Source organism: Bos mutus, chromosome 2 (genome assembly GCF_027580195.1).
Source record: "Bos mutus isolate GX-2022 chromosome 2, NWIPB_WYAK_1.1, whole genome shotgun sequence".
Classification (NCBI taxonomy): domain Eukaryota; kingdom Metazoa; phylum Chordata; class Mammalia; order Artiodactyla; family Bovidae; genus Bos; species Bos mutus.
Window position 1 is genome coordinate 68,503,519 of NC_091618.1, and position 12,043 is coordinate 68,515,561.

Consider the following 12,043-nt stretch of genomic DNA (forward strand, 5'->3'; position numbering starts at 1 on the left):
AACAACACTGAAATAAGTAACTAGAACACTGCTTAAAAATTCACTTTCTGACAATCAGACTCTGGGAATAGTAATGTAAGAAAATTGTTATTAATTCTATAGGCAGGTTTATAAAAAGAGGCAATAACCTTGGGCAATAAGTCTGGCTTTTAAGTTTGTTTGAAATAACTTCTCAAGCATATTTAGTTTTTTTTTTTTAATAGTGTTAAAGTTCATTAGAAAAACTCAATTGATTAACAAAAAAGACTGATGAGTCCAACTTGTATAAAGGAGTTAATTATATTCTGTAATAAGCCTAAAGGTGATATTTACCTAATTATAAACAGCTCTTATACAAATTTATATTCTTATAAGAAAACATCAGATAAGAACACAGAAATATTTTATTGTTACCATTTTATACACCAGGGTAGGAACTGGGAGAAAAGTAGAGGCTTATTTCAGTTTCAAGTACTGGAAGCCCCAACCCTAATGGATTTAACTCAAAAAATAGAAGAAGAAAAAAAAAAAAACCTGTATTGTCTGTGACTTCAAGGTTTCTATTGCTGCAGAGGCTCAAATGATATCATCTAGGCATGGGTAGTATACTACAGTTTTGTTCTGTCTTTTTCAGATGGCTTCATTCTAATAGGCTTTCCCTTTATGATCCAAATATCAGTAAAATCTATTGCCTCTCACTTTCAAGGCCAACAGGAAAAATTAAGATTCTTCTTCTAGGATTCTCAATAAGAGATTCATTACCCCTTTGGTCCTCATTGGACCAGGGAAACATTCTTGCCTTGGGTTGTTAGGGGTGTGTGATGTACTAACAAGCATAGGACTAAATCTCATGTTCACTTCTACTGAAGTTTGGGTATGTATTTTTTTTTAAAGGAGAAATTGTTTTGTGGATGCCAGGAAAGGGTCAAGTCTGGATAAGTGAAACAGACAACAGATCTACTATACAGTATATATGAATTGAGGTAAACATTTTATTTATGAAGGTATTTACAACAAAAACAATGCCTCTCCAAACTTACTATAAGAGGACATTTTATCATGCAGGAAAGTGCAGCACAGTTGATTATAAGTGTGTATGTGTGTGTGTGTGTATGTGTGTGTGTAAAACGGGTACTTGGTTGCAGAATAATGGGCCCATAAAAGGAAATATTTTTAGTAATTGTTAAAATTCTGAGAATATTTTCCAATTTACTTGGGGCCTTGCCATATTCCTAAGTCACACTTGCCTTAGAGGAAAATTATTTTGCCTGAAAGCATAAGATTGTTGTGGCCCACTGGGGAAGCTGGCCAGGAGGATTGAATGGGTTTGCCAGGATGCATTCTACTGAGGAGGGGAAAAACATGTTGGCAGCAGATTGATCTGAGACTGCTGAGGAGATGTAGATGCATGTCCTGGAAGAATCACAAATCTCCATCAAAGTTTTATGTCTCCCGTTGAGTTGTTAAGAGACTTCAGATTTGCCAAACAATGGACTGAATTACAAATTAGTCTTTCCAATAAGGATAAAACCTAAACATACTATTTAAAATCAATCATTTAATGGTATAACACCACTGTGATGGTAATGATGCTTTTTATCACTGTAACTGTTTTCCTCAAACTACTGACCTCAACCCCAACTCTGAGCATGATTAACCAAATGTGAATGTTAAACACCATGGGTAAGCTCAAGGTCTGTTCCTTCAACAATCTTATTCAGCTATGAAATTAATATCAATATATAAAAATATGTGTGTATGTTATATATATATGGGTTTCCCTGATGGCTCAATGGTAAGAAATCCATCTGCAGTATAGGAGACATGGGTTTGATCCCTGGGTCAGGAAGATCCCCTGGAGAAGGGAATGGCAACCAACTCCAGTATTCTTGCCTGGGAAATCCCATAGAATATATGTATATATATATACACATATATTCTAGGCATGCATATATGCATATATTTATGAAGTATGGTTTAGAGATTTGAGATAAAAACTGACTTTTTTACTTCCCAAGTATTTAATTTTTGGAGTGGTTATATTAGTTATCTGCAATTTACTGTTGTCATTAGAAGTAAGAAAAAAAAAAGTCCCAATTAGGTATCTGAATGATATATGCAAAAAATTGCAATATTTTGTAGAGAGTTATATGCCCAATAAGTGATCCTGACTTTGTTGATGATGGAGGTACCAAAACCAATTATGATGATTTGGCTAGCATTAAAAAGAATTCTCTACTTGACTTATATTCCATTCTTATCAGATATTGCTTAATCATTAAAAAGTACAGATACTCCTTCTAAAAGGAAATATTCATATTTTCTTATTTATCACATTACTTAGAATAGAACTGAATATATAGTTGGTATTTGTGTGTCTCACTGAATTAATGTCTAAATCTTTCCATTTTGTGCATTTATATAATCATCAGATACATTCTATGAGGACTATGCAAGAATAAAAAAGTTACAAGGGTTAATTTCTCACTGAATAATATAAGCTATAAAAGGATATTAAGGTCTAAAGCCAATGATGAGTGGAAACAACTCAATGTGATAAATTAATGAATAGATAAACAAAACGTGATATATTCATACAATGGAACATTGTCAATAAGGGAGCGGATGATACATGCTACAGGAGGGATGAAGCTTGAAAACAATCTAACTGAAAGAAGCTCTTCTAAAAGACCCACATATTGCATAATTCAATGTATAAGAAATGTCTGAACAGGAAAAGGCATAGTAATAGAAAGTAGATTACTGGTTGCCAGGGATGAAAGGGAAAAGAAAAGAGGAAATAACTACTAATGAGTATCAAGGGCAGTGAAAATATTTTAGAAACAGATAGGGGCAATGGTTGGATAATTCTATGAAGATATTAAAAGACAATGAAATGTATACTTTAAAGGTGTGAACTTTATGCTATATGAATTTTACCTTGATGGATTTATTAAAATAAATAAATCAGAAGAAAGGTAAAGAAGACCAAAGAATAGAAGACTGAAATGCTAAAAAAGTTTAAAAAATACATTTTTAGATTTATTTTGGCTATAAAAGTAAAACTGCTGGTGGAATAAAAAAGAAATATATGTGCTATTTACCTGATATTTGTTCCAACTATTCAAAAATAAAGCTAAACTCTTCATCATCTTCAAAACAAAAATGGTTTGTTTCTGTGTTCTGGTTGTAATCTGTAATTCATCATCTTCTTTACTTTGAACCTTCTCACCCTTACTTCTATTAACACAAGCTCTACACATAGTAGATCATGAATAAACTGAAAATTTAACATTAGACATACAGATTTATGAGAGTATTTAGTTGGTTTATCAGTAATTTTTACAGATTTTTTTTTTTTTAATAAAAGTAGTCCTGAGAACAAAGTTGAGCTTTGAAGAAGAACTTCATTATGAAGCCAGGAAAATCACTATGAAGTCATAATTAAGTCAAGGGTGAGCAATACCTTAGGTATGTTGTGGCATTAAGTCATCTTCCCTACTACAGTTTCTAAGATGACCTCAGTTAAGTCTCTTGTGAAGGCACAAGGGTAACTGCTCCATTGGCTCCTTGGGGTGAGCACACTGATTACAGAATCACAACGGGAAAATGTGTGCAATGCAGAGACTTCTTGAACAAATATTTCCACACTTTATCTTCTAACACTGACACAATCAATGATTCACATTTCTCATCTTATTAAAGGAACTCTGGGTTTTCTTAAATTTTCTATTCCTTGTCATCCTTCCAAAAATGATTTGTTTCTAATACCCTACATCATTCAAGCCACCTGTTTGTACAGATGGCAGTTTGCTTGCTAACTTTTATACAAGAGCTAAAGATCTAGGCCTGACAAAACACAAGAGTTAACTGTCTCTTTGCTTTGTTTCTCCAAGTTTGAAGTGAAGGAATCAGAGAGAACATTTTACAGATAAAATAAGCATTTTATATCACCTTTTTTGTGTCCCATGATCTTTTAGAAAACATGAGATTCCTTGCATTGGAAATAATGTTTCTGCTTCAAAAAGATGAACCTTCCTGTCCTCTTCCTAATATGACATTTTTCACATCATTAAGCAGATAAGAGCCCCATCTGCAAATCCTGCCCCAAATCACCTGCATTTCATCCTCATAACATTTGCCCTGGTACACAGCTGGAAGCACAGATACGACAAGCTAGTAGATGACTATGTTTACAGATGCAGATATAATAGAGAAAACAATCACTATTTGTGTCCTTATTAAAGTATTCTGATAAAACAAAAAAAATGCAGTTTTTTAGTGTATGGTTAGAGTAATCAAACAACTATTTGTCAAGTGTTTACCATATTTCTTGGAAATATGAAGGGGAGAAAATGGCAACTAAAATTCAGTCAGTAAAATAAAAATAAAAAGTTATATGGCATATTGTTTGGTGCTTTTGTGGTTGAGTTTTAGGAGTTCTTTAAACCTTCTGGATATCCCTTATCAGATACATGACTTTCAAATGTTTTCTTCAATTCTGTGGACTGTCGTTTACTCTATTGTTTGTGTATTTTGATGTAAGCAATTTTTTTTAAGAGCCTCAAATTTTCTGTTTTTTCTTTTGTTTATCTGTGATTTTGGTGTCTTACAGACACACACACACACACACACACACTCGCACATGCATACACATAAATCATTGGCAAATGCAATGTTGTGAAGCCTTTCTGCTCTGTTTTCTTCCAAGATTTTTTAAAAGCGTTAAGTTTTCAATTTAAGTCATTGTTCCATTTTTAGTTAATTTTTATATATGTTTTTAGGTAAATGTCCAACTTCACTATTTTTGTGTGGCGATATGCAATCGCTCAGCATCATTTGTCAAAGAAAAAAAAAGTCCTTTCTCCAATGAATATTCTTAGAACTGTTGTCAAAAATCATGTGATCAATATGCTAAGGTTTATTTCTGGATTCCCTGTTTTATTCCATTGTTATAATGTATGTCTGTCATTGTGCCAGTATCACACTGTTTTGACTACCATAGCTTTATAGTAAGCTTTGAAATCAGGAAATCTGGGTCCTCAAAATTTGTTCTCATTTTTCTGGGCCGTTTTGGCTAAATACAGTCCCTTTGATTCCATGTGAAATTGAAAATGGGGTTTTCTATTCTGCAAAAAAGTTATTGCTGGAATTTTCATAGGGATTTCACTGAATCTGTAGATCCCTTTGGGTAGTACTTAAATCTTAACAATATCAAGTTTTCTAACTGCTAAATATGGTATATCTTTCCATTTATTCATATTTTCTTTAATTGCTTTAAGGTTCCATGATATTTCTTCTTTAAAGTCTGATAGAATTGACCATTGAAACAATTAGATTCAGGGTTTCTTTTGTTAGGAGATTTCCAGTTACAGGCTTGCTCTTACTGGTTTGTTTGTTTGTTCCTTCATCACTTACTGTTTTATTTTTCTAGGAATTTGTACATTATCCAAATTGTTGATGCTCTCACTATTCTCTTAAATCCTTTTTTATTTCTGTAGAACCACTAGTAATGTCCCCACCTCCATTTTGATTTTAGAGATTTGAATGTTTTCTCTATATTTCTCTCTTTCTAACAGTCCAACTATTTAAAGATTTGTCCATTTTGTTGATATTTTTGAAGAATAAATTTTTGTTTCAATGTTTTAGTTTTTATATTATCTATTTTATCTCTGTTATTTTATTATCTCCTTCCTTCTAGCTTTTTGGGTTTAGTTTTTTCTTCTTTTTCCAGTTTATTAAGTTACAAAATCAGGATGTTGATCTGAAAGCCTTCTTCTTTCTTAATGTAACTGCTGACATTTATAAATTTCTCCCCAGCACTGCTTTCACTGTCCCCAAGATATTTTAGAGGTACACTCATTTTAATTTATATCTAAGTTTATTTTACTTTCCCTTGTGATTTCTTCCTTGTTCCATTAATTTTTAAGAATGTGCTGTCTCATTTCCACAGATTTGTGAATTTTAAAGTGTTTCTTCTGTTATTGATTTTTAACTTTATCCCATTGTGATCACAAAGCATATTTTGCTATAGTCATTGATTAGTTCTAGTAATTTTCTGGTGGAGTCTTTAGGGTTTTCTATGTAGAGGATCATGTCATCTGCAAATAGTGAGAGTTTTACTTCTCCTTTTCCAATTTGGATTCCTTTTATTTCTTTTTCTGCTCTGATTGCTGTGGCCAAAACTTCCAAAACTATGTTGAATAGTAATGGTGAAAGTGGGCACCCTTGTCTTGTTCCTGACTTTAGAGGAAATGCTTTCCATTTTTCACCATTGAGGATAATGTTTGCTGTGGGTTTGTCATATATAGCTTTTATTATGTTGAGGTATGTTCCTTATATTCCTGCTTTCTGGAGAGTTTTTATCATAAATGGATGTTGAATTTTGTCAAAGGCTTTCTCTGCATCTATTGAGATAATCATATGGTTTTTATTTTTCAATTTGTTAATGTGGTGTATTACATTGATTGATTTGTGGATATTGAAGAATCTTTGCATCCCTGGGATAAAGCCCACTTGGTCATGGTGTATGATCTTTTTAATGTGTTGTTAGATTCTGATTGCTAGAATTTTGTTAAGGATTTTTGCATCTATGTTCATCAGTGATATTGGCCTATAGTAAAGTTGCAGGATATAAAACCAACACACAGAAATCCCTTGCATTCCTATACACTAATAATGAGAAAACAGAAAGAGAAATTAAGGAAACAATTCCATTCACCATTGCAACGGAAAGAATAAAATACTTAGGAATATATCTACCTAAAGAAACTAAAGACCTATATATAGAAAACTATAAAACACTGGTGAAAGAAATCAAAGAGGACACTAATAGATGGAGAAATATATCATGTTCATGGATTGGAAGAATCAGTATAGTGAAAATGAGTATACTACCCAAAGCAATTTATAGATTCAATGCAATCCCTATCAAGCTACCAACAGTATTCTTCACAGAGCTAGAACAAATAATTTCACAATTTGTATGGAAATACACAAAACCTCAAATAGCCAAAGCAATCTTGAGAAAGAAGAATGGAACTGGAGGAATCAACCTGCCTGACTTCAGGCTCTACTACAAAGCCACAGTTATCAAGACAGTATGGTACTGGCACAAAGACAGAAATATAGATCAACGGAACAAAATAGAAAGCCCAGAGATAAATCCACGCACATATGGACACCTTATCTTTGACAAAGGAGGCAAGAATATACAATGGTTTAAAGACAATCTCTTTAACAAGTGGTGCTGGTCAACCACTTGTAAAAGAATGAAACTAGAACACTTTCTAACACCATACACAAAAATAAACTCAAAATGGATTAAAGATCTCAACGTAAGACCAGAGACTATAAAACTCCTAGAGGAGAACATAGGCAAAACACTCTCTGACATACATCACAGAAGGATCCTCTATGACCCACCTCCCAGAATATTGGAAATAAAAGCAAAAATAAACAAATGGGACCTAATTAACCTTAAAAGCTTCTGCACATCAAAGGACACTATTAGCAAGGTGAAAAGACAGCCTTCAGAATGGGAGAAAATAATAGCAAATGAAGCAACTGACAAACAACTAATCTCAAAAATATACAAGCAACTCCTACAGCTCAACTCCAGAAAAATAAATGACCCAATCAAAAAATGGGCCAAAGAACTAAATAGACATTTCTCCAAAGAAGACATACAGATGGCTAACAAACACATGAAAAGATGCTCAACATCACTCATTATCAGAGAAATGCAAATCAAAACCACTATGAGGTACCATTTCACACCAGTCAGAATGGCTGCGATCCAAAAGTCTACAAGCAATAAATGCTGGAGACGGTGTGGAGAAAAGGGAACCCTCTTACACTGCTGGTGGGAATGCAAACTAGTACAGCCACTATGGAGAACAGTGTGGAGATTCCTTAAAAAACTGAAAATAGAACTACCTTATGATCCAGCAATCCCACTGCTGGGCATATACACTGAGGAAACCAGAATTGAAAGAGACACGTGTACCCCAATGTTCATCGCAGCACTGTTTATAATAGCCAGGACATGGAAGCAACCTAGATGTCCATCAGCAGATGAATGGATAAGAAAGCAGTGGTACATATACACAATGAGTATTACTCAGCCATTAAAAAGAAAACATTAGAATCAGTTCTAATGAGGTGGATGAAACTGGAGCCTATTATACAGGGTGAAGTAAGCCAGAAGGAAAAACACCAATACAGTATACTAACGCATATATATGGAATTTAGAAAGATGGTAACAATAACCCGGTGTACGAGACAGCAAAAGAGACACTGATGTATAGAACAGTCTTATGGACTCTTTGGGAGAGGGAGAGGGTGGGAAGATTTGGGAGAATGGCATTGAAACATGTAAAACATCATGTATGAAACGAGTTGCCAGTCCAGGTTCCGATGCACGATACTGGATGCTCTGGGCTAGTGCACTGGGACGACCCAGAGGGATGGTATGGGGAGGGAGGAGGGAGGAAGGTTCAGGATGGGGAACACATGTATACCTGTGGCGGATTCATTTTGATATTTGGCAAAACTAATACAATTATGTAAAGTTTAAAAATAAAATAAAAAAAACATATTTTGTATGACATCTACATTTTAAAATCCATTGAGATTAAATTTGTGAACTAACATATGGCCTATTTTGAAAAATGCCCTGTCTACATTTGAATAGAATGTCTGTTCTCTTATTTTTGGGTAGATTGTTCTCTCTGTTAGAGGTAGGTGGGTGACTATGTTGTTCTAGTATTCTATTTATTTATCTTCTAGTTTCTAGTTATTATTGCAGAGATACCTAATTTCTTTTAATTCTATTTTTGCTTCATATATTTTGATTATTATTACATGTATAAATGTTTATAATTGTTATATCTTCTTGAATTGAGCCATCTGTTAATATATAATGTTGTCTTTTGCAAACTTTTTTGATTTAAAGTGTATTTTAAATATTAGTAGAGTCACAGATGCTCTCTTTTGGTTACTATTTGCCATATCTTCTATCTTTTGGCTTTAACTTCTTCTTGTCTTTGTATTCAAAGTGAGTCTCCTATAGATAGAATTTACTGATTATATACTTTTATCCATTTGATAATCTTGTCTTTAGGAATTTAATTGATTTACATTTAATTACTAATTTAAATTATAACATTTTTACTGATATGCAAAGACCCCTGTCATTTTGTGTGTATTTGTGGTCTATGAGGCTCATTATTTTTGTTGTTCTTCATTTCCTGCATTAATCTTCTTTTGTGTTTAGTTGATATTTTATAGAGAAATATTTAAATATCTTTCTCATTTCCTTTTGCATATATTCTATAGCTAATTCTTTGTAGTTACTGTGGGGAGTACATTTAGCATCCTTAAAGTTGTAGCAGTCGATATGAATTTATACTAGCTTAACTTCAATAACATACAAATTGCTGCTTCTATATAGCTTTACTTTCCTACTCCTTTTAGTTGTTGATGTCACAAAATTATATATTTACATATTGTATGTCCAAAAACAAACTATTTTAATGCATTAGTATCTTAAATTATGTAGAAAATAAAATGTGGAGTTACAAACCAATTTACAGTAATATTAGCTTTTAGACTAATACATTATTTTTAAATGTATTAACCTACTATATCATGTAGAAAACCAAAAAAAAAAAAAAATGAAGTTACAAACCATTGCTACAATAACTATAGATTTTATAATTTTCTATATATTTACCTTTATTGAAATCTTTATTTCTTCTTACAGCTTTGAGTTACAGTCTAGTGTCCATTCATTTCAACATGTATAGCTCTCTTTTAGAATTTATTGCAGAACATTTTAACACTATTGTGTTCCTTTATCTTTTATTTACCTGGGGATGTCTTAATGTCTCTCTCATCTTTGAAGGATGGTTTTTCTGGATATTGACTTTTTGGTTGAGCTTTAAAAAAATTTTTTTGGCACTTTGCATATATCACCTACTGCCTTCTGGCCTCCAATTCATCTGGTAAGAAATCTGCTGATAATATTGTTGAAAAAATTTGCATTTCAATTATTTTACTTTTCAGCTCCAGAATTTCATTTTTGTTTCTTTGTATGTTTTCTGTCTTCTTATTGATATTTATATTTTGTTTATATATTACCTTTTTCACATTTTCCATGTCTTCCATTAGCTGTATGAGTATGTATAAAATTGTTTAAAAATCTTTGTCTAGTCGATCTTCCACCAGGCTACTTCAGAACCAGTTACTACGGTCCCTTTGTTGGGACAGTTATTGAAGGTTTACTTTTCATTTACCTTTGAATAGGTCACAATTCCCTGTCCCATTTTATGCCTTTTTACCTTTTGTCGATAATTATTCATTTAAATGTAGTATTGTGATAATTCTGGAAACTAGATTATCCTCCTTCCCCAGAGTTTGCTGGGGTTTTTTTGTTTTGTTTTGTTTTTGATTATTGTAGGCTAGCTGAGCTGAAGATCATTGATGTATAAGCTTATGAATTTTTCAGATCTTTTCTGATACTGTGGTTTCCCCTGGGAATGAAGGTGTCAGTCTTCAATGTTTGGTTACCAAAATGGAGGGGGTGGGGGGAAGAATGAAAAGAAAAGGCAAGGGTGGAAGATGCTAGCCTTTTAAATATCACTAGAAGTCACTTCAGCCAAAAGAAGGGGAGCTTGCAACACTAGAGGTAGGTATAACAAAGATCCCACTTCTTTGTCTGTACCTCTATGATCAGAAGCAACAATCAGTAATAAGAACACTGATCACTAATAGTTAGAAGGTATGGTCCTTTTTGTTCACTCTAGCTTCTGCAAGATTCTCCTGGAATATATCCACTGCTTTCTGCCCCAGCTTGAGGTGTGAGGGACGGGTAGCTGGTACTGCACTAAGAGTTGAAACTGACTGATATCATCTATAATTTGCTATCCAAACCTCCCCCTGGAAGTTACAAGCCTTAATAGACTCCAAGGTTTCAAAACAGTTGTATCAGACTGATTCTGTCAATACAATCATCATCTAGGTGGGGTGATAGATCCTGGTGTTTTCTATTCATCCCGCATTTATGACTTAAATAGTAACACAATGTATTTTAGAAATGAATGGAAATGTTAAAAAGGAAATTAAAGTTCTGTGCATTCTTGAGATAGTTCACTTTATGTGTTACCTTGACTGGGTGAAGGGATTCTCAGATAGGTAATAGAACATTATTTCTTTGTATGTCTATGAGCATGCCTCTGGAAGAGACTAGCATTTGAGAGAGACTGAATAAAGACCACCAATGTAGGTGGGTAGTATCTAGTCCAATGAGGTTCTAAACAGAACAAAAAGGCAAGAGAAGAGTGGATTTACTCTTTTTGTTTGAGTTGGGGTGTCTCTTTTCCTGCCCTCAGATACTAGTCCTCCTGGTTCTTGGCACATCAGACAGAGACTGAATGGACCCACTAGTATTCCCTGTTCTCTATCTCTCTCCCTCCATTTCCCTCCCTCTTTCTTCTTCTCTCTAGATAGATAGATAGACAAGAGAAAATTGGCCTTGTTTCTCTAGAAAACACTTAAAAAGACAATATAGCTAGCTCTATCTTTTTATATTAAATATTTTAAATCAGACTTGATGAATTTTTACGTCAATTATAAACTTATTGATTAAAAGGTTATTGTAAATCCTTTAATACAATTTTATACTTTTGTAATTGTATAAGATATTCTTTTATGCAATACAAAGTTGAAGGAAATGGCAACTCACTCCAGTATTCTTGCCTGGAAAATCCTATGAAGACAGAGGAGCCTGGTGGGCTATAGGCCATGGGGTCACAAAGAGTTGGACATGACTGAATGACCGAGCATGCATGCCGGCATAGTTGTATAAATCAAGTTAAAAATTACTTATGTGAGAAGTCACTATGTTCAAAAGTCATTGTTGAAGTACTGCTATTTCTTATGCTTCCAGAGTCTTTGTGGTTGAATTCCTAAGAAGCCAAGTCCATATGGTCTCTGGTGCTTTTTAAAATGTCTGCTTCCATGTGTTGAACCCATTAGAGCCTTGCTCAGAGGCAAGAAGAC

At 33.5% G+C, this 12,043-nt stretch overlaps 1 protein-coding gene across 1 annotated transcript in view; it reads right to left on the reverse strand.

The window, feature by feature from the left end:
- The window catches only part of DPP10 (dipeptidyl peptidase like 10), an 800,722-nt gene that overhangs the window by 405,124 nt on the left and 383,555 nt on the right, over positions 1-12,043 (reverse strand). The gene's annotated exons all lie outside the window — the stretch shown is intronic.